Source organism: Emydura macquarii, unplaced genomic scaffold (assembly GCF_026122565.2).
Source record: "Emydura macquarii macquarii isolate MOO-44397 ecotype Brisbane River unplaced genomic scaffold, CSIRO-AGI_Emac_v2 contig_561, whole genome shotgun sequence".
Lineage (NCBI taxonomy): Eukaryota > Metazoa > Chordata > Testudines > Chelidae > Emydura > Emydura macquarii.
The window spans coordinates 10,550,748-10,575,743 of record NW_027130698.1 but is presented as its reverse complement, the minus strand read 5'-3'; the positions used below and the strand labels follow the sequence as shown (position 1 = coordinate 10,575,743).

Below are 24,996 nucleotides of genomic sequence, written 5' to 3'. Positions count from 1 at the left end.
ACCACTGAGCTTCAACCACAGCCATTATAACCCATCTTGTCCCTTTATATTATTGTCTGAATGTTCAGGACGAGCTTAATACATTTGATTATTAGGTCCTCACTTCAGCAAAGTACTTAAAAAAAAAGTGCCTAATTTTAAGCGTATGAAGTCAATGGGGGTATTCAGATACTTAAGGATGGGTTGCGCTTACATACCTTGATGGATCGTGGCCCAAGGGCCCCATTTTCTCCATTATAGAAGCAACAACAATATTTTTTGCAAAGAGAAACACAAGCACATTAGTCAAGAAGCCAGAAAATCAGCACAATCAGTAACACCCTTGAAAGGAACAAAACCAACAACCACATTAACTATGTTTGAAATCCAGCTCTCCCCCCCTCAATTCACAAAATGATGTAGAACAGCTGGCCATGAAACCTGGCTGCATATTTGTTAAATGGGAACAGATTAGGAAATCAAATTTGTTGACCAATTTTCAAGTATGTGGCCTTGAGATATTTAAAAAAAAAAAAAAAAAAAAAAAGTTTATATGGAAGAGGGGGGGAAAATCCAATCCAATGTCCTGAACATTTCGTGCTGGTGGGTAAAAATACTTTTTTTTTTTTTTTTTTTTTTGGATTCTAATCTCTAACTTTCCTATGAGTACCCAGCTAAAACCTCAGGGAATTTTATATAGTGCATGTTGTCAGTATTTTAATCATCCCCAGCTGTCAAAACTCTTGTAACCCGCCTCTTCTATTTAAAATGTGTCTTCTAGGCATAAAATAATTAAAGGTGCAGGACCATAAGGTAGGCTCAGAGCCACTGCAATGTGACAAAACCCCACATATGAAAGGCATTATTTCAGGAAGTTTTAAATATAAATTTTGTTTTGTTAGAAGGCTGCAGGGCACACATTTTCTATACTGTCAAGCTTGATAGTAACAATATTTATATTTCAAATAAAAAGATTAAATTGCAGTCTTATGTGTTTCTGGTTTTCACATAGTTTTTATCCGTGTATCATAGTGTTCCATATCAGTATGTCATCGAAACTTTTTTTTTTTTTTTTTGCTGACACCAGTTTTGCTTTATTGTAATATTAAGTCTTGTACTGCCAGTCCCTGAATTGAAATAATGAGGGCAGACAGTAGCGCTGTTGGTGTTAGTTATTTTACAAATACTTCGTTTGACACGTACCTTAAAGCTACCTACCTAAAAAAAAAACAAAAAAACCCCCCAAACATTCAAACAACTAATTTTAAAGAAATATGTTTGGCTGATGTTAAGTTTATATTTTTAATTAAAAATTATTTATTTCTACAATTTTAGCCCCCCATCCACCCTGCGAATGCTTATCCAAGTACTTAACTCTAAGCATTTGAGTTTCCCCCTGGGGATTAAAGTTAACCACAAACATAAGTATTTGCAGGATGGGGAGGTCAGAGTGGTTTATAATTATTTTGGTCTCCTGTGGGATTTTTTTTTTTTTAATTTTAAAAAGCAGTAAGCCACATTGCACAGAATAAAAGTCTTGGCTGTTTGGAGCTTCAGTAACGTGCGCTTGGCAAACCCCTTTGTGCCAGTGCTTATTAGCTATTATTTGTGAACGTTCCGTTAAAGCCCAGCTCTTCCGTGTTCAGAGCTTTTCAGTCCCATGAGTTTCAGAGTCCCAGGGTTTGTTTTATGTCATCCATGCAGCATCGCACTAGACAGAACAATGGGGAGAAATGTGAAAAGGTCCTGACTCCCTCTGGTATTTGAACTGCCAATTGGATTCACTTACTCTGACAGCTGGGATTGGATTCACTCCTTTTGGAATGAAATGTGAATATTACAGAACAATCCCTTTGTATGAGCTCAAAACTGGAAATACCTCACTGAGAAAATTCCCCCATTTCTATCCTTTGGATTTTTTTTTTTACTTTGCCCACAGTTGGTCATTGCCATCTGAAACACCAGAAGGCATGAATTTATACATCCTCTGGTCCCATGAGGCATTGGTAAGCCGGGCCCAGCTAACAGTGTGAGAGCAACTGAAAATGTTGTGGGTAAATGAGGGACAGGTTTCCAAACAAATTCTGATTCTCCTCTCTCCTATGCTGGTTTCACACCAGTGTAACTTTAGCTGAGATACTCCTGCTTTAAGTAAGAAGTGATCTGGGGTGATAGCAAGGCTTATAGTATGTGGGATGTGAGGATGAGAACACAAAGTTCTAAAACAACTTTTCAGGGACTGGCTGTAAATAGTTCATCTCCATTAAGCCTCTCAAGAATATTTGGCTTCTCTTGTATTCATAGCAGCCAAAGTCACTTAATATTATTTACTTCTGTGCACTTTATTAGAGTAACAAGAAAATTAGTCTTGCAACACAAAATGCCACGTGCCACTGTGTGGTTGATCTGATCATGTGGTTCCCATAGCAAGCCATGCAGATAATCAATTCTCCCCCGAGTTTGAACACTCCCATTTTCTTGTGCCATGATATCAACTTTCTTTAGAGCTGTGTTATGAAATATTTACTAATGATGAAAATTTATGGTTTGGTGGATTTGTGATCAAGTAAAAGCACTTCTTATTCTTTGCTCAAAGTTTTGCAGAAAGAAAAGTGTTTCTAAGGGTGGTAACCTGACATTTCCCTCCCCGTCCTAAAAAACTGTGGTTTTACTGCGAAACTGGCCAGTTCCATGGTCGTGACAGTGGAATATGATACATAGATGATGCAAGGCAGGCAACTGCCAGTTTAATGCAACCGTCATGCCCAGGCAAGTACACTCTTGCCTGTTCCATGCATCATCTGTGCATGTTGACACTCATGACGATCTTTGTACTCTTGGCCAAATCAGCTGCACTAATCGAAGAAGACATTGCAGTGAGAGATCTTTAACTACTATTAAAAGTAAAGTTTAAATACAGAAAAATACAGACAAAGAGAAGAAAAAATGAACAGGGGTTGTTACGGGTCCCTCTACCCACAATTTCACCTTGTTTGTAATTCCTCACCAATTTTTTTTTTTCAGTTTGAACTAATGGATGTACAAATGAAGCTATTGCAGCACACACATTTCAAATGAGTGAGGCCTATTTCATGGGAAACATCTGGCCTCATTATACCAGGTAACACCTGCGTGAAATTACATCTGTGCTGAAGTCTTTTAACAGAATTTGGTAATTAAACTGAGGCAATCTAATCAAAGAAAGGCGTGAAGAAGGTGAAACATGACGTTTCATTCCCTGCCATGCAAATAAACTCCATTAGTATATTAGTTCTTTCAAGAAATAGTTAATATCAATAGCACTGAATGTTTGTGGTTGGATAGATTTCATGTTAAAAACAAGCATTAATAGTATATCCATAATATGCATTCTGATCTTCCAAATAAATGTCTAGGGTGCTGTTTGGATTTACTACACTTAATAGCATACTGTTTGGAGAGTTTTGTGTGTCATGCTGACTGCATTTTACAAGGATATTCTGTGTTTCAATTTCCTTTTAATATGTAACTGTGTTCTTTTCAAATTTTACACTCATAATAAAGCGTTGAATAGTTGGCTGCTCTACCATTCAGACTTTGCCGTATCAAATGGGTTCTGAGTTGCTTCGAACTGAGTGTAGTTGAGGAGCTTGCTCAGTGTAAGACCCATATGGGAGAGTGGGGACATGGAGATAGCTGTGCATGCTCTGTCCCTGTGAACTGGGTTTTAGCTGAGACGTGGATGAATTAGGTGAAATTAATTGAGTTTATAGCCTTGATTTTCAGTTGCCTGCGGTGATCACAAAAGAGTCGGTTGCAGCTCCCAAATCCCAGGGCTGGTTCTACACTAGCCTCTGACCTGGCCTGCTTTACATTGTACTATCTGAGTATGGCTCCCAAAGGGCCATGCATCAGCTGAGAATAACCAGAGTGCATTAGTACTCTAGGTACACCTGGACATGCCTCTTATGGCAGCATGTGCTGCACTGATCATCTTAATTCCAGGACTGGTGAACACAAAGTTTGTACTGAAATGCTATCAGTAAAGTGAAAACCGCTCCAATGACAATCTCCATTAGGCAATCCAATGATTTAAGCACCCATGTTAAAGTATCCCCAAGATTTTCAGCACATTTTTTTAAACTTTGAGTTGAAAAAGTTTTTGACTAAACAAGTGATATTTGCTGGACCCAGGAGTGGTCCTAATACAGAGAATGCTCACATTTCATTACCTAAAGTAGCCATAGGATTTTGTTTTTCGATGGAAAAACTGTATGAAAGAATTTTAGTCTGCTATTCAAAATTCCAAACAAAGGAGGCTTGGATATGAAATTTTCATGAAATAATAATCATAGCTAAAGCTTCTCATCAGTAGGTCTCAAAGCACTTTACAAAAGAGATCAGTATCATTATCCTCATTTTACAGATGGGGAAAATGAGGCACAGGCAAGCAAAGTGACTTGCCAAAGATCACCTGGCAATCCAGTGAAAGAGCCAGGACTTGAACCCAGGCCCCTTGATATCCAGTCAACATGTTTAGCCACTAGGCAACACCACCTTCCATTGAATACCCACCATTTTTCTAACAATACTAAGAAGAAAACCAATGAACTGACAAAAAACAAATTATTTTCCTGTTCATACTATAGATATAAATCTGGAAACTCAGCATTGCTTATTGATGATTGTGCTCTGTTATAATAATTATATTAATCTATTGAGTACTATAGAGTTATGTCAAATAGGTACCTCTTTTAATAGTGTACATCTATACTACAAAATATTGAGATGACTTTTTAATGAAAATGTAACTATTACAAGTTGTAAGGGTGCTCAGAGCATGGGAGAGGTGCCTATTAACTGGATGATTAAAAGCTTTACAAATTAATGAATGCATACATACATAATTAAAACTATTGCTCTACTGGACTCTATTCGAGTTTTGTGTACACTTTCTTTATCAGAACATATAGAAAAATAATGCATGCAACTGAAATTGCAGAATAAATGTTGCCACTGGAGTTGGAATTTGACAAGGACATTGGGGACATTATCTCTGGAAAGAGCAACACGGATTCTTTACAGAGCCGCTTGACTTTTTTTGTCATAGAAGCATTTTCTTGACGAAAAGTGACTTTTTGACAAAAACTAATTTTTTTATGGAAAATTTTGATCGTGGTAGTAAATGCCCCTGCATAAGATTAAAATAAAAAAAACAAAACAAAACCCAAAAAACAAAAACAACAAAACAAACCCAGCCCTTCTCTGGAGAAAAGATAGCTTTTGGAGCCCAACTGGAAGGTTAACCGATCTGGGGCTGTGGTGGGCGAAAAGGGAAAAGTAAATTCCAGAAATGAAGTGTCATCCTTCTGGAAGCAGCCAGCAGCCTCCTTTTATAAGAGGGGTGTCTAATGTGAGAGCCTGTGCTGATTGCAGCTGTGGTAGCAGGACTCATGGAGGGATGCAACCAGATCCCCAAACCATTTACATTAGATTGTTACATTCTTTGGGGGAACGGACTATAGCCAGAAATAGAAGCCAGGTCACACGTCTGCATGTCTAGCACCCTACCCACAGAACCACCCTGCCTACTAGAACCTGCTGCTTTCATCTATTATTACGAGCACAAGTCTAGACCGCTTCTCTCTGATAGCTCTTTTGACACGGGGCTCGAATGCTAGAGTCAAATGTGCCTGTGGAACTGTGACCAACACACAATCCAGGAGCTCAAAATACCACCTTCACCCCATGCATCTGTATATACAATGGAAATAGAGTGTTCTCTTGCCTTTTGCAGAGGTAGACAAAATAATAGAAGACGGTGGCAGTAAACTTCCTACAAAATCCTACCATACCGAAAATTTAAAGGATTGACATTGGCATTACATTTTTTCTCACCCAGCCCTCCTCATTAGCTAGATACCTTTATTCACTAAATATTTACCACCCAAACAAATGTACAGTTTAATTTGCTGTATGAAATCATTTATTGACTGATAAAGCTCATTACGAAGACCTAGCCCAGGCTTCAGCGTGCCCCGACAGTTTTAATTCTTGTAGCAGCAGGCTATTGCAAGAGAAAAACAATCCTGTCACATTAACGGCAGGGGTCTAAATAATTCAAATACACTAAATCCTCCCAGAACGGTTCCCCTGCTCATAATTTGTCTTTTCTAGTCAACAATTAACTAGCAATATTCAAAGTTAACAATGCCAACTATTTTGAAATCTCAAGGAACATGGAAACAAACACATGCAACAAATGTTCCTAGATAAGAATACATTAGAAAACCCCATGTTGGGAGACTTGCTGGAGAATGTAATTGTTTAACTGGAATTGTTATTCACTTCGAATCAGAAAGCATTTGTGGAATTTATAGGTTGATTTGGTTTTTTTTAGTGTCTATATTTTAAGGCCATATCCTCAGCCCATGTGAATTGATGAAGCTCCATTGGCTTCTATTTACATCTACAGGATTTCTATGGTAGATACTTGTCAAGTCTTTTGAACTTAGGCTATGTCTACACCGACTGCAGCAAAGTCGCCGCTGTCAGATCGACTTATCTGGATCGACTGAGAGGTCAGTGAAGACCTGCTCAGTCGATCCAGAAGTCAACGCTGTTAATCCACCCTGGCAAGCGGTGTAGCACTGTGTCAATGGGAACGCGGTTCCCGTTGGCACAGCGCAGTGAAGATGGCATGCAGAAGAGAAGCACAGCAGTCGACGGGAGTTATGCACGTTTTCTGCGTAGTTTGTGTAACTCCCGTCGACTGCCGCCAAATCGCTGGGGTAAGTGTAGACCAAGCCTCAGAGGAAGAAGTTCTTCTGTGTTTATTTCTGTCAGAGCTTTTGCTGATCTTCTTCAGTAATAATAATTGCAACATAAAAAAAAAAAGATGCAAACCGGCCTGCACTCCACATGGTGCTCAGTGAGAACCCTTGGATGGAAATTGAGGGTACTCAGCATTTTACAGAAACTGCATCTCATAGGGTCTTCCACCCATACTCCTCTTGAGTAGGAATTAACTGTGAAAGTAGTCCCATTCAAAACAATGGGGCAAATGGGGTGGCTGAATCAAACACTTACGTGAGATAACTGACAATGCTATGACAAAGCAACATTGGCAGCCTGCTCAGATTTCTTTGACCCCCTTAGTCTGGTTTCAGTTCTGTGCCCATTACTGAAAATGCGCTCTTTGCATTAGCTGTTGACATCCTGCTATTGAGCTCCAGCGTGTGTGCATGTGTGTGCGCGCATACACGCTGGAACCCACATTGGCTGAACCAATTGAAGCATGGCATAACTCCACAGAAAGGGGAAACAAGGGAAGAATTTCTGTAGGGGAAAAATGATTTAACACTAAAGAGAACCTTGTTTGGTGCGCCTTTGGGTGTGACTACACTGCAATCCAAAGTGTGATTGCAAATCATACTCGGGGTCCCTGTCGTGCTCGTTCAGACCATGCTGGAGCCCACCCTGCCACATCTACACTGTTAGTTGTGCCAACACAGATAATACTAGTGTGGGTATGTCTACTTGTGCAGTGCAGATTGCACCTCAGATTGTGATGTAGACACACCCTTTGTGCATATGTGCTCATGCACATCTTATACCATCTTTGATTTGTGATATCAAGTGATGTTACTGCCACACCTAAAATGTATTCCCTCTACATCTCTTTATACCCCTTCAGAAACGTGCTCCCCATCTCTTCTTTTGGCCTAGTCCCCTGCTCCCTTCGTTTGTTGTATCATGCCTGTGCAGAAAAAAAATCATGGGCAAGACAGTACCTGCAAAGCAAAAATGATGGGTCTAATTTGTGGCCGAACAGCTTTGACATTGCCTCTACATTTGCTTCAGTTTATAAACGACTTTGCTTTTTTTATTTAATCTTTTCATTTTAGGGCACATTGATAATGCAATAAATCTTTCTGCACCGTTCTCTGTGACCATTTTAACTTTCTCATAAAGCTCCGAATTTTTAACTTCATTATAAGCTTCTGTTTTATTGCATAACTTGAAGTGCTTTGTTTTAATGCCGAGACATCATGGTTTCCTGAGAATATCTGTAGAAATGAGGTTATAATGTATCATCTGTGTAATTCACAAGAGCTATAAAATAATTGGAAGAGTCGGTAGGGATGATAATAGTAAAGGAAGGAGTCGGATGCTTTAGTTTGTAGAAACACCAAGTTTATGCATATTTTTCTATTCATACAAGGCCTGATCCCATTTCACCCAAGAAGAGTCTTTCTGTTGACTTCATTGGGAGTTGGATTGGGTTGATATATACAACTCAGGTTCTAGAGACAAAAGTTATTTGATTTTTCTCTTGTGTTTAAGGACTTCTATTATTCTAGCCCATTCCCTGGACTTTGATAGGCTGGACGTAAGAACTGGTCGGGAATTTTCTTTAGAAATGTTTTTTCAATGGAGAGTGCAGTTTGCACAAAACCAAAACTTTTCTTGGGAAAATTTTAATTTTGCCAAATTTTATTGATCTTCTGTTAGAAAAATTGAAATGAAATGTTTCATTTGGGGGCAGGTTTATGGAACCAAATCAAAATGTCTGGTTTCAGGTCGGTTTGATGTTAATCTGCATTGCCTGAGCTGCTCTGGTGCCTCTTGCCTCCGTTCTCCTTACCAGCCTGGGTCCCTGTGAGGACGCCATCTCCCATGAAGCACTTCAGTATTCCCTATGATTAAACTAATGTGGTGCATCATGGGAGTCACATGACCGTGGTTCACCGTAGGAGATTCGGGATGGAAACAGATTTTGAACTATTGGAATTTTTTGCAGGATGGAAATTCCAATTTTCAACCAGCTGTGCTGGATCTCACTCTCTCTACAACTCATTTCCACCAAAGTTGCATAGATTTGTTAGTTTTGAAGAGGCTGTGAACACTGCCACCATCACTAAGTGCGTGGAAGCCATCCCATTTATGATGCCTTCTCATTCTTCACTAGCTCCTGGCCTGAGATTCACTCCAGCACCTTCAACTGTGAGTTAGGTATGTAGCCTTGTATGCCACCATATTCCCATCTTCCATGAGTGAGGAACTGATACAGTGAGTTTCATGTTTGCTCATTTTTGAGCGCTCCATAAGAAAAGTGGGGATGGCCTTCCCATAAGTAGGCCTGGTCAAGGCCAAATCTCTTAGTTAGCAAGCTGCTTTCTAAATGCCACTTCAAAAAGTGAGCTAGATAAAGCTGCAGTGGGTTTAACACCTGCACTCTTGTGAATATTGGATTAGCGCATGGAAATGTTAACACAGGCACAGGTGTTTCCGCCTGGATATGTGTGTATTTGGACTGACTGTTGAAAATTAGGACAAGTTTGTGCAGCACTATTCAGTGCAGCATCTGGAGCAGTGAATGCACGTGATGCAGAAAACAGACACACGTACTCACCTAAGGGTCATATAATTGCATAGAATAGATTACTGGAGACTGGGTGGATACACACACGCCTGCAGAAATAGGATTACACTTGGGCACTTCAGCTCCAAAAACCACAGGTCTCTACTGCTTGAACTAAAAAAGAATTTCTATGATGTGTCATTAGGAGTAGGGCTTTGATCCAGTTTGGGCCAGCAGCAACTTGACTGCTCTCTGTCATTCACTCACACACATACATCCGAAGCCAATACCTTACAAAAGCATCAGTGTGAACACATAGTCGCCCCTGAGACTAGGCTGCAAGCCTGCTCATATGTCTCTGATTCACATCCAGTGTCATGTGCTATGTCTGAGGGGATTCCAAAGTGCGCTCCCATTACTTTCTCTTCTTCCATACTTGTCATGTCTCCCGGCCATCTCCTGCTCATACTCTCAGCTGTCACGGCCTGTGTGTGCAGCACCATAGACATTGGTCATGCTTGAGCCAGATGTGATTATTCCAGGCCATCTACTGCGGGATGGGCCACTAAGAGGTATCAGTGCAGGTACTTCCAAAGCATTTTGCTCAATATCACCTCTTCCCTATATGGAACATCCACTCTCAGTGAAAACGACCTGGTCCCATTGAAAACGTGCACTGATTTGAGGTGTAGTACATTTGACTGTTTTGGTGTAAATTTGGGGGCATCTTGCTCCGACACACATTTTTACGATAGAGGGGGGCTGATCAGGACCTAAATGTCTGGGGAATGCTTTGGAGTTGATTCCCACAAGCCAGGTCCACGTGCACCATTGCACATGCAATTACTCACCAACTTTTTCTACACACCGCTGCATAGGCACATGTAAATGAGAGATGATGTGCATGTACGTGGCCAGATACCTATAGCCATAGCTGGTCTGGCCAGCTATGCAAGCAAAATCTCTGCTTTGTCCCTGCAAACACATGTCCATGCACACAGATTGGACAGAGGCTCCAGTTTCTGAAAATGTGCGTGATCTTATTCATCACCTTTTCCAATTGCTTCTTTCTACCTCTCCTCAGGTCAGTGTTCTCAGGTCATCTATGCAGCCACCAGAGCCTTTGACCAGTCATTGCGGGAGGATAGAAAGGAGCATCTGTCTCGGAAGCCTCTGAGCATGCCACTGGTGCAGTACCATAGGCTTCTACCAGTCTGGAGTCTATGGTCAGATTTATTGGTATAAATCAGTGTAGCTCCAACGAAGTCAATAGAATTACACTGATTTATAACATCTGAGGATCTGGCCTTATAATCCTACATCTGTCATCTAGGGATCCTTATATCCCTCCACAATGACTGTCATGTGCTGGCTCTGAGTCAGAGGGGACTTGACCCATGCTCGTTTTTTTCAGATGTGCCCACAATTGGAATAAAACTGGCTTCTCCAACCCTTCTGTTCTACTTCTGTGTGTGTGTGTGTGTGAGGCTTGGAGACTGAAGCTGGTTGATTCAGTGGTAAATGTGGTTTTCTGGGACATCTAAGGGTTATGTCACTTTTATAAAAATCTCTTTGATCCTGAATCAAAAGAAGGGGCTGGGTTTTTAGCATCTTCTAACTGTGTGGCTTTTACAAATTAAAAACCCACTTGAAATTGGTTATACAATATCTGCTTGTGTTTCTCTAAGGCTGATGAGACCACCTTTGACTCTAAGCTGTTTTTTCTAGCAGATCATCAGGAAAAATGCTGGTAACAAGCAGTTGGGGAAAGCTAGAGGGAGCTTTTGAAATAGGAACTGTGCATTTTTCTCTATTTTGAGAGTCTTGGCTCTCGTTTATAAGAAACAGCGGCTAGTGCACTAACTGTGTCTCATTGTCAGGGAACTTTATACTGAAAAAAGTAGTGGGATTGAATGAATTTTAATCTGTTTTTGAAACTAAAAATAATTCCACTTTTAAGCATGCCTAATCTAGGGCTTGATCATAGGCCTATTGATTTTAGGCCTATTGATTCGGTTGGAGTCTTTTCATTTTCTTCATTGGATTTTGGATCAAGCCCCTAGTTTCTCATTACTTTGTAGCTGTATGTATATATGTACAGTCACTGGGCCTGATTCTCTGTTTTACACCACATTGAATTAGTGTAATTGACTGTAGAAGGTGCAACACAGTGGAAAATTCAGCCCTGCCTGCGCTTAGTGTTCATGTGTGTGAAAGAGAGAGAGAAGAGAGGACAGGAGTAAGAAAGGGGGACACACACAACTAATGGAGACCAAGTTATGGGGTGAAGAACATTTCAGGAGGTGACTCTAGGTAGAGCTAGTCAGGAATTTTTAAAGCAAATATTTATTTCACTGGAAAATGCTGATTTATCAACTGTTTGTGGGAAATGTTTTCTTTCGATGAATTTCTCATTTAAAAAATATTTTGGAAAAACAGTTTTGCAAACAAACAATTTCAACATTTTCTAAATGAAGAATTCTGCTCTTTCGGTCCAAAAAGACTTTTGGTTTTGAAATTTAAGCTAAAAATATATTTAAAAGGTCAAAATCAAAACAAAACGTTTTAAAATCACAGAACCAAAACATTTTGATTGACCCAAATTGAATTTTTAGGGGGCTTGTTGGTTCATGTAAATGTTCTAGACTTTGACTATTCAATTTGGGATTGGACATTTTTACAAGATCTTAAAAAAATTCCTGGTATGGGGAAACCATTTGCTGCCCAGCTCTAGTTCTGAGTGATTTACTGGTTCCAAGAGAGTGGTGCCAGTGTCCCTGTAGTCCTGAGCTTTTTAAAATCTCATCTGCTGAGCCGAACATGGTTTCTGTATTTATCTACCATAACATCTAATATTCCCTAACTTAGACATACCTTCTCTCCCATTTTTTTGCAAGAATGATTTTGTAGAGAGATGTTAGGCCTTACATCCCCACTATTAAACATGCCCAAATCTGTGGGGATATATCAAAAATATCTGAGTTTTGCTTGGATTGAATTCTGCCCTCTGATATGAATGCATAATTCACAATGTGGTGTGAGGAGAATTAATCTGTCATTAACAATATTGGGTGTTGTGCATCTAATTCCCATGCACCACCCTGAAAATTTTCACCGCCCCCACAAATGGAAGGGAGAGAAAAAAAAAAAGAATATTTCATTGATTCTTTTTTATATGTAAATGAGACTTAAAACAATTGTTTGATAATGACATGCATTTTTTTATTTTGGAAATATCTCTTGATGATAATTTATCCTGCAATTATTGTTGCTTAGTACTAGCCTTATAATTAAGGCCAAGAAGTGTTATTCATCACCTCATTAAATATTTTCTCTTTCAGGATGCCTGACTCTCTTTAACACAGCCAAGAGCTGATAAAGCCACTTGTATGCAGAGCTGGCTGCTTGCAAATCTTTGATCTTTTTTTTCCCCCTTCTTCAAGAATATGACTTTGTGAAGTGGTTGCTGCTGCAGTTTCAGTTTGTTGTTTTAAACAGCTCAGTACCTATAAATACTCAGTCACTTTGATTTTCAATTGCCCTTGTGAGACAATTGTTTTTTTGTGAGTGCAGTCTCATTTAAATGTTGGATTCCCGTTGAATGGATAGAACGCCAGCCGTATTCATTCTTTTTATTTTATTTTGAAAAGGTAGATTTCAAAAATCAATTCACTTTTTTAAAAGAAAGAAAGTGGCTTCCATAGATCACCTCTTGGGGAGAGGAAAAGAACCAAGATCTACATTTGTTATAATGACTAAGAATGCTTTGCACCGCTATGATGCCTTTCATCGGATTTTATTGATGGGGAAACTGAGGCACAGAGTCAGTGGCTTGCGCAAGGTCAAACAGTAAGTCAGCAGCAGAACCAGGAGCGGAAGCCAGCAGTCATCTATATTTCTGGATGCATGAGCTCAGGCTTTAATTTATTCTATTGTATTTTTTGAAGTTTTCATGTTTGAAATGTCGTTGGTATAGGTTAGTATAAAAAAGCCATTTCCTGGGACCTTTCTGTTCCCTAAAATGTTAAAGGTCACAATCCTGCAGTGATTCACGCCCCTGAATATATAAATTCACATGGAGCCCATGGGAGTCAATGCATCTGGGAGCCTCATTTGCTGGACAGCCTAACTTCAGATACCTTATGGGGGCCAGAATTTTAGAAAGTCTATAGCAACCACCCCCAAATATGAGGCCTCTTAAAGGTGTCTGAGATTGGACACTCAAAAGAACTCATCCCTCCTCCTTGGAATAACTACATTTTCTTCAGTGGACATGTACCAGAGATGAACTGGTCCCATATGTATTAGCTCAAAAGTTAACAAATAAATGCAGACCTTAAAGTGAACATTCAGAAAAGAGTGAAACTAGTTTACAGCAGGCCCTGTTTATATTGCCTGCAGCACCTTGTAAGGGTGTGGTAACAACTGACTGGTGGACTCACAACCAATTGTTGTTAGCCTTGCTTTTCTTAGGAACCTGACACTGATTTTGCCTTCCCTTTACTGTACACCAGGCTAACTGTTTTAAGAAACTCCGATATCTGCAGGTGGTAAAACATAGACTCATAAAAAATGTAGGTCTGGAAGGGACCTCAAGACATCATCTCCTCCATGCAAGTAAATCAAGTCAAATGCCTTACAGAAGTCTAAGTATATTACATCAACACTATTACCTTTATCAACCAAACTTGTAATCTCATCCAAAAAAGATATCAGACTAGTTTGATAGGATCTATTTTCCATAAACCCATGTTGATTTGCAATAATTGCCTTGCCTTTCTTTAGTTCATTATTAATCGAGTCCTGTATCAGCTGCTCCATTATCTTGCCTTGGATCAATATCAGACCAACAGACCTATAATTATTCAGTCGTCCCATTTACCTTCTTTAAAAATTGGTACTACGTTAGCTTTCTTCCAGTTTTCTGGAACTTCCCCAGTTCTCCAAAATTTATTGAAAATCAACATTAATAGTCCAGCATGCTCCTCAGCCAGCTCTTTTAAAACTCTTGGATGCAAGTTATCAGGACCTGCTGATTTTAAAATGCCTAACATTTTTAGTTTCTCTTTACATCCTCCAAAGATACTAGTGGAATGGACAGAGTGATATCATCACCATATGATGAGACAGCACCATCTGTGTTTTCCTCAAATATAGAACAAAAATATTTATTGAATTCCTCTACCATTTTATACATCATTTTTGATAATTCTACCATTTCAATTTAGTAATGAACCAATGCCATTGTCAGGACACTCTTTTGTTCCTAATTCCTTTAAAATTTGTATATATTGTCCTTAACTCTGCTGGCCAGAGATTTTGCCTTGTGTCCTTTGGTTTCTCTTATTAATTGTCTCCAATTCTAACTTCTGATTTATATTCATTACTATCAACGTCCTCTTTCTTCCATTTGTTATAGATTATTTTTTTTATTTTTTACATCGGTCTTCACTGCCACTCTAAATTAGGTCAGTTTGCTAATCAATAGGCCCCCTCTTCCTCGATGGTGGGATTGTGGTTTTTTTTTGGGCATCTACTAAGATATTCCTAAATGATTCCCAATTACCATTCTCATTTTTCTGATTAAATTCTTCCTCTCAGCTGATTTGCCTCACAATTGTTTTCAGCTTTGTGAAATTGGCCCTATTAAAGCACCAAGGATTATATTTCTGGCCTAGAATGTATTCTGATTGCACATTATAAATAGGATCAAATCATGATCATTTGTTCCTAAACTGTCATTAATTTTTACGTCTGTGATCAGTTTCTCTTTATCTGTTGGGTCAGGGTCTAACACAGAACTCCCCCATGCTGGCTGAAATGTTTTTTTGAATTAATTTCAGTTATCAGGGACTGGAAGTAAATCAGCCCCTTCAAGTTCTCTTAGAGTCAAATGGATGGATTCTGATCTCCCAGGGGAACTCTCCAGCCAGCCAATCCCTACCCCAATGTTCCTCAAGGGCCTTCACTTACCATCCTCAGTGTCTCTGTGGTCAGTGTGACAGACTGACAGTTTCCTGCAATATCCTGAATGAACTTTATTGAATTAAATTAAAACCTTATTGAATTAGGGCTCAGACTGGTGAGGCACCTGGTATTAAAAACTCAATTCTGTGTGTGTTGTTGTGGGATCACATGTACCTTCTCTAGTAGGAAGGGGGTTTGCTACTGTACTTTCTCCCTGTTCAACCTTTGAAGTCAGCCCTTGGAAAGGTATGCATATTCCACTTCAAACTGGATTCTCCAGAGGCCGAAAGATAAAGAAAGAGCTGTTGGATAAATAGCTTAGTTTTAAACTGACTCATGGCTGCCTTCTTGATCCAGCAAATGGACAAAACTCCTTGACCAGGGAAGGCCCCAATCCTCAGGGTAGGTTTGGAAGGACTCGGTGATTGTTCTGAGCTGAAACTGTGATGAACTGATTATTCCCTTGGGGATTGAAGGACTGTGTCCTGCAGGCATCCATGTTAACTTTGGGGTTGATTCTGGTAAGCTTATTAGCATGTGTGGAAGTTCTTTTGTTATTTGTAATGTGTTTTCTCTGCAGTGCTTTTTACCATAAGAATAAAGTAGGTTTGCACAGGAAGTGCTCGCATAGTTACTTTACAGCTGTAGCAGTTACAGCTGTTCAGCATCTCTGAAGAGAAAGCAAGCTGGTGTCCTTGGGCAATCTGTCTGTGCTGAGACTACCACAGTCTAGTCATAGAATCATAGAATTGTAGGACTGGAAGGGGCCTTGTGACGTCATCTAGTCCAGTCCCCTGCACTTATGGCAGGACCAAGCATTATCTAGACCATCCCTGACAGGTGTTTGTCTAACCTGCTCTTAAAAATCTCCAGTGATGGAGATTCCGCAGCCTCCCTAAGCAATTTGTTCCAGTGCTTAACTACCCTGTCAGGTAGGAAGTTTTTCCTAATATCCATCCTAAACCGCTCTTGCTGCAATTTAAACCCCTGGCTTCTTGTCCAGTCCTCAGAGATTAACGAGAACAATTTTTCTCTGTCCTCCTTGTTACAACCTTTTATGTACTTGAAAACTCTTATCATGTCCGCCCCCCCAGTCTTCTCTTCTCCAGACTAAACAAACCCAGTTTTTTCAATCTTCTCTCATTGGCCATGTTTTGTACACCTTTAATCATTTTTGTTGCTCTTCCCTGGACTTTCTCCAATTTGTCCACATCTTTCCTGAAATGTAGTGTCCAGAACTGGACACAATACTCCAGCTGAGGCCTAATCAGTGCAGAGTAGAGCAGAAGAATTACTTCTCGTCTGCTGCTTACAACACTCCTGCTAATACAGCCCAGAATGATGTTTGCTTTTTTTGCAGCAGTTGACTCCTATTTAGCTTGTGGTCCACTATGACCCACAGATCCCTTTCTGCAGTACTCTTTCCTAGGGAGTCAGTTCCCATTTTGCATGTGTGCGACTGATTGTTCCTTCCTCTGTGGAGTACTTTGCATTTGTCCTTATTGAATTTCCTCCTATTTACTTCAGACCATTTTGAATTTTAATCCTATCCTGCGAAGCACTTGCAACCCCTCCCAGCTTGGTATCGTCCACAGACTTTAGAAGTGTACTCTCTCTGCCATTCTCTAAATCACTCATGAAGATATCGAACAGAACCGGAGCCAGAACTGATCCCTGTGGGACATCACTCGATATGCTCTTCCAGCTTGATTGTGAACCACTGAGAACTACTGTTCCGAACCACTGAAACTAGTCAGGGCAATGTGAAGCCTGAAAATCCCCTGGTCAGAAGGGGGATAGACAAGTGTCTTCACCCAGAAAGGCAATGGCTGGAGATCTGGAAGCCTGGAGCGTCCCTTTGCCAGCATACACGTTGCAGTTGCCATGAACTGTGACAGTGAGATCCTTTGGTTTGTGAGGAGTAGGGTGGGAAGAGCCTGAAGTTTTGTGTGGCACATTGCAAACGACTTTCAGGGTTTGTAGAGCCACCAGAACTAGTTTGGGCTTATGAACTTCTTTTCCCCCTGTCTTTGAAATCCACAATTTACCTCCAAGGTGATACAATTAAAAAGCAATTGTTTTCTAGCGGAAAAGCAGCCTATGGTGTCTACTCTATGAGGGAGTGCGGGGCCCCACACCACTCCGAAAAGCCAGGCCGGGACATGGGCACACCATGGCTATGCTGTATAGATGGGAGTAAGATTTTCAAAGGTGCCTAAGTGACTTAGAATCCCAAAGTAATGGGAGTTTAACTATTCAAGTCATTTAGCTGCCTTTGAAAATTTTACGTGGGATGTATTTTGTTCATTCAGAGTCTTTCTGCTTCCTTCCCATTCTCTTAAGTGTCTGCTTTGCACTTTGGCCTCCCCTGAGCTCCCCAGGCATTTAAGACCATTGGAACTTAAAGTTAAGCACGTTCTTAAATGCTTTGCTGAATCAGGGCCCAGTTGCATGGGACTGCGGGATTGTTCTTTCCATACGGATGAGTGCAGGTGGGGAAGCCTCTTAAACTGAAAGGAAGGGCAGGCTTTGCCATGCTAAGCCACTTAACTGATTAAAATGACCCCGCGATTCATTTCAATAAGAGACGACTTGCACAAGCTTGTAGCGCACTGTTGTAGTGGATCTTGACTATTCATGTAATCTAATATAATGGAATTTCATTGTTAGGGGAGACAACTCTGCTTCTGGCAGAAGGGTTGGTGTGAAAAAATAACACCCTCCTCCCCAGTGATTCAAGAACTTTGCTGCACAACTCTCCCCATGTAGCAAGAGCCAGATGGATGTCTTCCCCCCACCCCCTTTTTTTTTTTTAAATGAATGTTCGGCGGCAGGAATAGGATTTGAAGATGAAATATAATTATCTGTAGTGAAAACCAAGTGCTACCTGCCTTCGTCCAAAGGAAATGGGTGCCCTCCTCCGCCTTCCCCGCAGACACCGGAGTTCCTTGGCACACTACGGCTGCGGCTGGCCCCGTGGGGGCATCCACTCTGCAGGGTGCTGTAAATTTGAGCAATGCAGCTGGAGGTCTTGGAGTCGTCATTGACTAAAAAACTGGTGGTGCTCAATTAAAGGAGGGAGAGGCGGCTCTGCTGCTCTGGAGCTATTTCATTGTTACATGAGAAATAGTTAAAATATTGCTTGAGAAATACAGGCTGCAAGGAATTATCTGCACTGGCTGCTTACTCCAATGGGAGAAGACATTGTTCCCCTTCAACGTGCGGTACAGACAAGAATGCACCTGACAATCTACCCACTACGCAGCCTGTACGGAAGCAAAAAGAAATCAAATGATCTCCCACGTACTCTTACTTTTTGAAGAGTAAAGCAGCACAAAATACAGGACGAGCCACGGGACGTCAATGAGACGTGGAGAAGTATCAGGAAATGCTACTGCTATTTCTTCTGACGCCACCAGGATAAATGGAGCTACCCAGTGGAAGAACAGCATGTGGCTCCATCAGCAGGATATCATCTCTGTGTAACCTGTTTATAAAAGGCTATGCTGGAGATGATCACAGGGGCTCTGCAAGGGCTTCAGAAACAAAGAAATGCAATGAATGCAATTAAACATAAGGGTTTTTATGTAACGGTAATTGAAACGGGAGAGTTTAACCCTTGGAGAGAGATTGTCTTTGTGATTAGCTGGCCTGAGAGTGTTTGGTGCATAACTCCTGGTGCATTGAGCTGAGGTAATACACTTTATAGTTAAGAAATAAAAGGCTTCACTGTGATCTCGCTGTAGAATATTTTTCTTAGAGAGAAGCAAGGAGGAGGAGCTCTGCCGGCTTCTCACTAGGTGAAATGCTATGGTCTACTCTAGAATTCAGTTCAGCTTAGTCCCAACAGTAGATGTGTTCAGCTGCCTGACCCCCACTTGAGTTGGGGGCTGTAAGAGACCTCTGGCCCACTAGAAAATTCAAAGGCACCACTTTGCAACAACCTATGATTATTCCTAATTTCCTGGTGACAGCAAGAACAGAATATGGATCACCCTATTTCAAAAAGCATGGGTCCCTATCACCTGAACAGAGGGAGAATCTCCTTTAGCTGTTAGCAATATAGGATGTGCTGCACACAGCTGAGTACTTCTAATCCTGTCCAGTGGAGGCTAGGTAGAACCAAACTGCTCATTATAGTATCATACATGACAAATTCTCTTTGAAATGTACAAGTGAAAGGATCTTCCAAACTTGTGACTAAAGCCCCAATCTAAATTATGCCTCCTCCTATAATGTGCATCTGGTCACCCTAGCTTTTATCACTAAAGCTTCTTATATGAGTTGCCTGTGGATGCAAGCCAGTATATTTCAATGGCAATATAAATATAAATTGCACAAGAACTTGTTAAAGCAGCTTTGGTAGTAGCTACATGGTGGATTAAATCTCTCAAAAATTGGTTAAAAGCACTCCAAAAAGGAGTTGTAGTGCACCTACCCATGCATCTAACCATGAATGTGCTATGCACACAGAAATGTCATCGTGCTCCTCAGAGTCCTATTTTATCAGCTCATCTGGTGTACACCTGTAATTTGTTGGCAATGCAGCTACAGTTTTGGAGATTCACAGGAACAAATCTCATCTGTCATTTAGCTGTTTGCTTTAGTATGAAAGTGTGAGGTGTATTTTGTTTGTTACATTTAGAATTCTGTGTGTCCTTTATGAATTAATACATTGTAACACCATGTTGATTTCTTTCTTTCTTCCTTTCTTTCTTTCTGTGTGTGGGAGAGAGAGAGAGAGAAATATATATCTAAGAAGAAATGAGTGCTTGAAAGAATGACAAAACAGAGCCTTGACATGGTTTGGGTTTTACCAACCTAAAGCTGAAACCACAGGTGCCTCAGCTCCCCAGGCCTTATTCTATTTGATTTCCCTAGTGTAGATAAATGTATGGGAACTGGGGGAGAAGGGAATGAGAGTCAGGTCAACAGTTCCAGTTTCGGACCATTTCTCCTTCAAATAAAATCCAATGAAAACCAGGATGGTTTCTGCAAGCTGTTAACTGATGGATTTTTGTTCTGCAAAGCCAGAAATAAAGGCCAGATGGGCCCCCATGTTCCGTTTTTCTGGTATCATCTGTATTTAGGCTAGGTCTCCTTTCTTGGCCCACGTATATTGTACACCCAGATAAATAAATCAGCTCAGAAAGCAGAACCAGAAAGCCATTTCCAGGTGTTGAGAAACACGGCACTTCTGAATGTTGTATAAACAGGGGCTAGGCTTGAGAGTGATCCGTCATGACAAGGCTAATAAGGTGCACTGATCATGATGCTGAGCATTGCACAGGTCTTCGTATAAAAGCCATGAAGTGATTCTCTCGTATCCCAAAACACATTACGATGAACAGGAGTATTTAGAATTCTGTCTTATCTGCATATTTAGAAGTTGGCTCAGTGGATATTTTGCAGGTTAGGCATGTAACTGCTATTTGGATTCTGGTTCATATTATCAGCATGTCATTTTCAGTCTATAAGTGGAAAAAAATCATATTATATTCATTTTAGACAGCACAATGTTAAAGCGCACTAGAGACCCTTTAGTGCACACCCCAGGTTCTACATGGGCCAATTAATGTGCAACTTGTTTGTACACTCTAGAAATCACACCCCCACAGTGTGCGTTACCCCACCATGGAGACAAGCCCTAAGTCATTTTTGTTTTTCCACTTGAGGGGGAAGCATGACTTTGAAAATGTGGAGGACTGATAACCCTGGAGATCAAAGGCCTCTGTTCATCCAGAGACACAGTACAGCTTAGCACGGGCCTACTGATGTGCTGTGTCTGGAGAGACCATTATTAGAGGTGAAGGGGCAGTTTAGTTTCCACGCCAATCTTTGGCTCTGGTGAAAAATGCCTCTCTGAAGGGTGAATTCATGTCATGCAGACATCTGTTTGTTAGGAATTGATGTCGGCTCCACCAATTCATTTCACCTAAACCATGGAGGAGCACCAAGAAAGTAAAGGCTTTTAGTTGTGATCAGCCTGGGCTGCATTGGAACCAGTGGTGTGGTCGTAAAATACTTTATATTTCATTACCAATCCATGAACCAACTAGTTCCCCCTTAAAGTTAATTTTTAAAACCCATGATGATGACTAGTCCTGGCTAATTATTGTTGTCATGAGCACTAAACCAAGTGTGAAGCCTTCAGAGTACTCCGGGTCACACTGCTTCATTAATTATTATGTTCCCTCCTTAAAAAATGTGGTTCTGGGAGCAGTGGCTGTCGTCACATGTCAAGGACTTGCGGGTTACAGTGGACAAGAAGCTGGATGTGAGTCAGCAGTGTGCCCTTATTGCCAGGAAGGCTAACAGTATATTGGGCTGCATTAGTAGGAGCATTGCCAGCAGATCGGGGGAAGTGATTATTCCCCTCTATTCAGCATTGATGAGGCCACATTTGCAGTACTGTGTCCAGTTTCCTCCCCTCCACCCCCCACTACAGAAAGGATGTGGACAAATTGGAGAGAGTCCAGCGGAGGGCAACAAAAATGATTAGGGGTCTGGAACACATGACTTATGAGGAGAGGCTGAGGGAACTAGACTTGTTTAGTCTACAGAAGAGAAGAATGAGGGGGGGATTTGATAGCAGCCTTTAACTATCTGAAAGGGGGTACCAAGGAGGATGGAGGTAGGCTGTTCTCAATGGTAGTAGATGACAGAACTAGGAGCAATGGTCTCAAGTTGCAGTGGGGGAGGTCTAGGCTGGATGTTAGGAAAAACATTTTCCCTAGGAGGGTGGTAAAGCACTGGAATGGGTTATCTAGGGAGGTGGTGGCATCTCCATTCTTAGAGGTTTTTAAGGCCCAGCTTGACAAAGCCCTGGCTGGGATGATTTAGTTGTGGTTGGTCCTGCTTTGAGCAGGGGGTGGACTAGATGACCTCCTGAGGTCCCTTCCAAACCTAATCTTCTATGATTCTTTGATTCTATGATTCTAAATGATGACACTAGAGCAAAGCAGCAATGTCAAAATAGATTCAGTGAAATGGAAGAGGACATCTGTGATTCCAGACTTTGGAAGTCCACCAGTAGTTCCACATCATTAGAGCATGAAGTATACATGGGATATGAAAGTAAGTCATATTGTTCCCCTCTGCCACCTTCCACGGTGTCTTCTGAGCATCTTTCAGAATACAAGTTTCAGAGTCCTCCTGTTCTCAAGCTCACGTAGAATGGCTGTGTTTTCATTTGAAGAGGACTGGAGATGTTGCCTGCTGGACCCAATAATTACTGATCCTGAACCGGCCGGAGTAGTTGCAGAAGCGTGAGAGGAACCAATTAGGTAGAGGTGCTCTCTCACACAGCACTGCCAGAGACGATCAGCCCAAGAGACAATTAATGGGTCCAGATTTCCCACAATGCATTGGGACAGCCCTCTGAAATGGCTTTGAACTAACGTGGTCATCTTTCTCATCCTTTTTTTTCCCTGTTCTTGTTTCTTTTTTCCTGCCTTCCTTTTTCCTCCAGAATTTCTCTTCCCTTTTTCCTGTGTCTATTTTGCTCCACTTTTCTCTTCCTTGTGCCTTTCTCCCTGGGTGGTTTTTTGTTTTGTTTTGTTTTGTTTTTTTTTGTTTTGGTCTCTCCCCCTGTAATTATCAGGCACTAGCATCTGAAAAAAGAAGTCGACTCAGATCATATTCCCGTGCACTTGCATTTTACCTATGGCACCAGAGGTTGTGTGAAATTGACTATGGAACGTAATCCTAGTCAGTTTCACAGTACTGCTGGCACTGCCTGAGGGAAAGATCTACAGAGGAGTGCGATCAGAGTCTGTTAAAATAAAAAAGGGAGGGAGGAGAAGAAGGCGGTGCACCACTCAGTCCAACTGCATCCTGAGCATGTAGATCATCATAGTGGTCACACCCAAGAAAGTCCTGTGGTTGCAGGAGAGCTGTGTTTCCTGGGTGCTCTAGGGGGTGTGGCAATCAAAGAGTAATACTGTATGTAAGGCGGTGGAATTCGATCCTCAACATGTTGGAGCAGATTTTATATGTGGCACATTAAGGTGTATGTCTGTCTGATTTGCATGACAGTGTTTTATTGCCTGGGAAATGTGTAGGACATGGAACAAAATTCAGCCTTGGGGAAACTCCATTTTTATCCAAAGGAATGAAGATACAGTCGTTTACTAGAAATTGCTTCGATCTTTATTAGATGAAATGCTGGAACAGAAGCCATTGCTTTTGTTGTGCCTTGCCGATAGCAATAAATCACTCAGTGCACAAACTTGTAGTGCTGCTATGGGAGCTAGTCTCTATTGCCTCTGCATCATCCCACTGTTGTTCAGAATAGAACATCTCATGTTTAATTTTTTTAAATAAGCAAGTGCAATCTCCTTAAGTCCAGAAAAAAATTAATTACGGCTAAAATTGTGGCCCAGCCAGTATGGCAACTCACCTCTATGCACTTAGGTGGCCTCTCCGGACTTAGGTCCAGATGTGTAAGCTTAAGCAAGTACTACACATCTATTACTGTGCCACTCTGAGCAAGCAGGTGGAAAAGGGTGTCCATTGGCTTTGGCACTGGTACCCAACAGGCTGGCCAGTGCAGCTCAAATGAAACTGGACAGGAGCAAGTGAGACTAGGGAAGGAAAAATGCCTTTCTGAGGCAAAGAAGAAAATCTAACCCAACATTTTCAAAAGTGGGTACCTCAAATTAGGCTCCTAAGTACATTTTTAGGAACCTGAATAAATGGGAGTCACTGTTAGATAAAAGCATTTTCATTCAAACTTCTTTCTACAAAAACTATTTTGCCAAAATCAAAGATTTTGCTCCCTGAAAAAACCTGTTTACATAGAAAACTTGTGTTTTTTGCTGAAAAAGTTGACCACCTGAACGCAGATTTTGTTTTGGTTTGCAGCAACTGAACAATCTTGATGAAAACCTGAAAAATTGTGAAGAACATTTTTGAGAGAAATGGAAACATTTTCCTGAGGGAGATGTGGGGAGGGAAGAGAGTCATTTCCTGACCAGCTGTACTGCTGGGTGCTCAGCTCTTTTGAACATCAGGCCACGTAGTCAGAGGCCCCTCAGGGACTCAGGGGCCTGTGCTTTGGCACTCATTTTTGTCAAGGTTTCCCGTCTAATTGTATAGCTTTGTAATGTTTTTTGCACTCAGATACCTCGGTGATGGAGATTTTATATGGATGGGCCTTGAACCTGCCACTAGATTCACCTGCATGGATCAATAGCAGGATCTTGGGCCCTAGTGAGCTGGATGCCCTGCAGATGAAAGAATTATTCAATACCCTGAACAGAATACCTGTTATATTTCAGCATCCTGCCCTTGTCCTGCGTATTTCATTGACTTGTTTGTTTCTTTTCCCTCAGTAGCCTCCCACAAAATACTTCCCTTTGAATATCTGAGGATTGCAGAATTGATATAAACTGGCAGAGGCAGCTCAGAGTAGGCTTCCCAGTTGCCATTGACCTTTCCTGATAGCAGCTTTTTATCATGCCTCCCCCAGGAACGCCCACAATAGTAGATTATTTCATCTCATTTCTCACTGGAACAGTTCCTTTTGAATTCAGAGCTTATGTCTGCTCTGTGAGTTATAGGCTGCAGAGAATAATGAAGTCTTATGGGTTGTTCATGAACTGTTTTCTTTTACTTTTTTTTTTGTATGCGGTGTGTGAGTGGTCACCTAAGTCACATGATATTGTTTCTGCTTCCTGATTGGAAAATGAAACATTTTTCAAACC

At 41.0% G+C, this 24,996-nt stretch overlaps 1 long non-coding RNA gene across 4 annotated transcripts in view; it reads left to right on the top strand.

Annotated features, from left to right (window-relative positions):
* The window catches only part of LOC137147771 (uncharacterized), a 317,615-nt gene that overhangs the window by 48,963 nt on the left and 243,656 nt on the right, over positions 1 to 24,996 (top strand). The window contains exon 3 of one of the 4 annotated variants that reach the window (XR_010918338.1): positions 12,664 to 12,784. The exons of the other annotated variants lie outside the window; for them this stretch is intronic. This is a non-coding gene — a long non-coding RNA (uncharacterized lncRNA). Of the gene's footprint in view, positions 1 to 12,663; positions 12,785 to 24,996 lie in introns of those variants that run through there. 4 annotated transcript variants of the gene reach the window in all.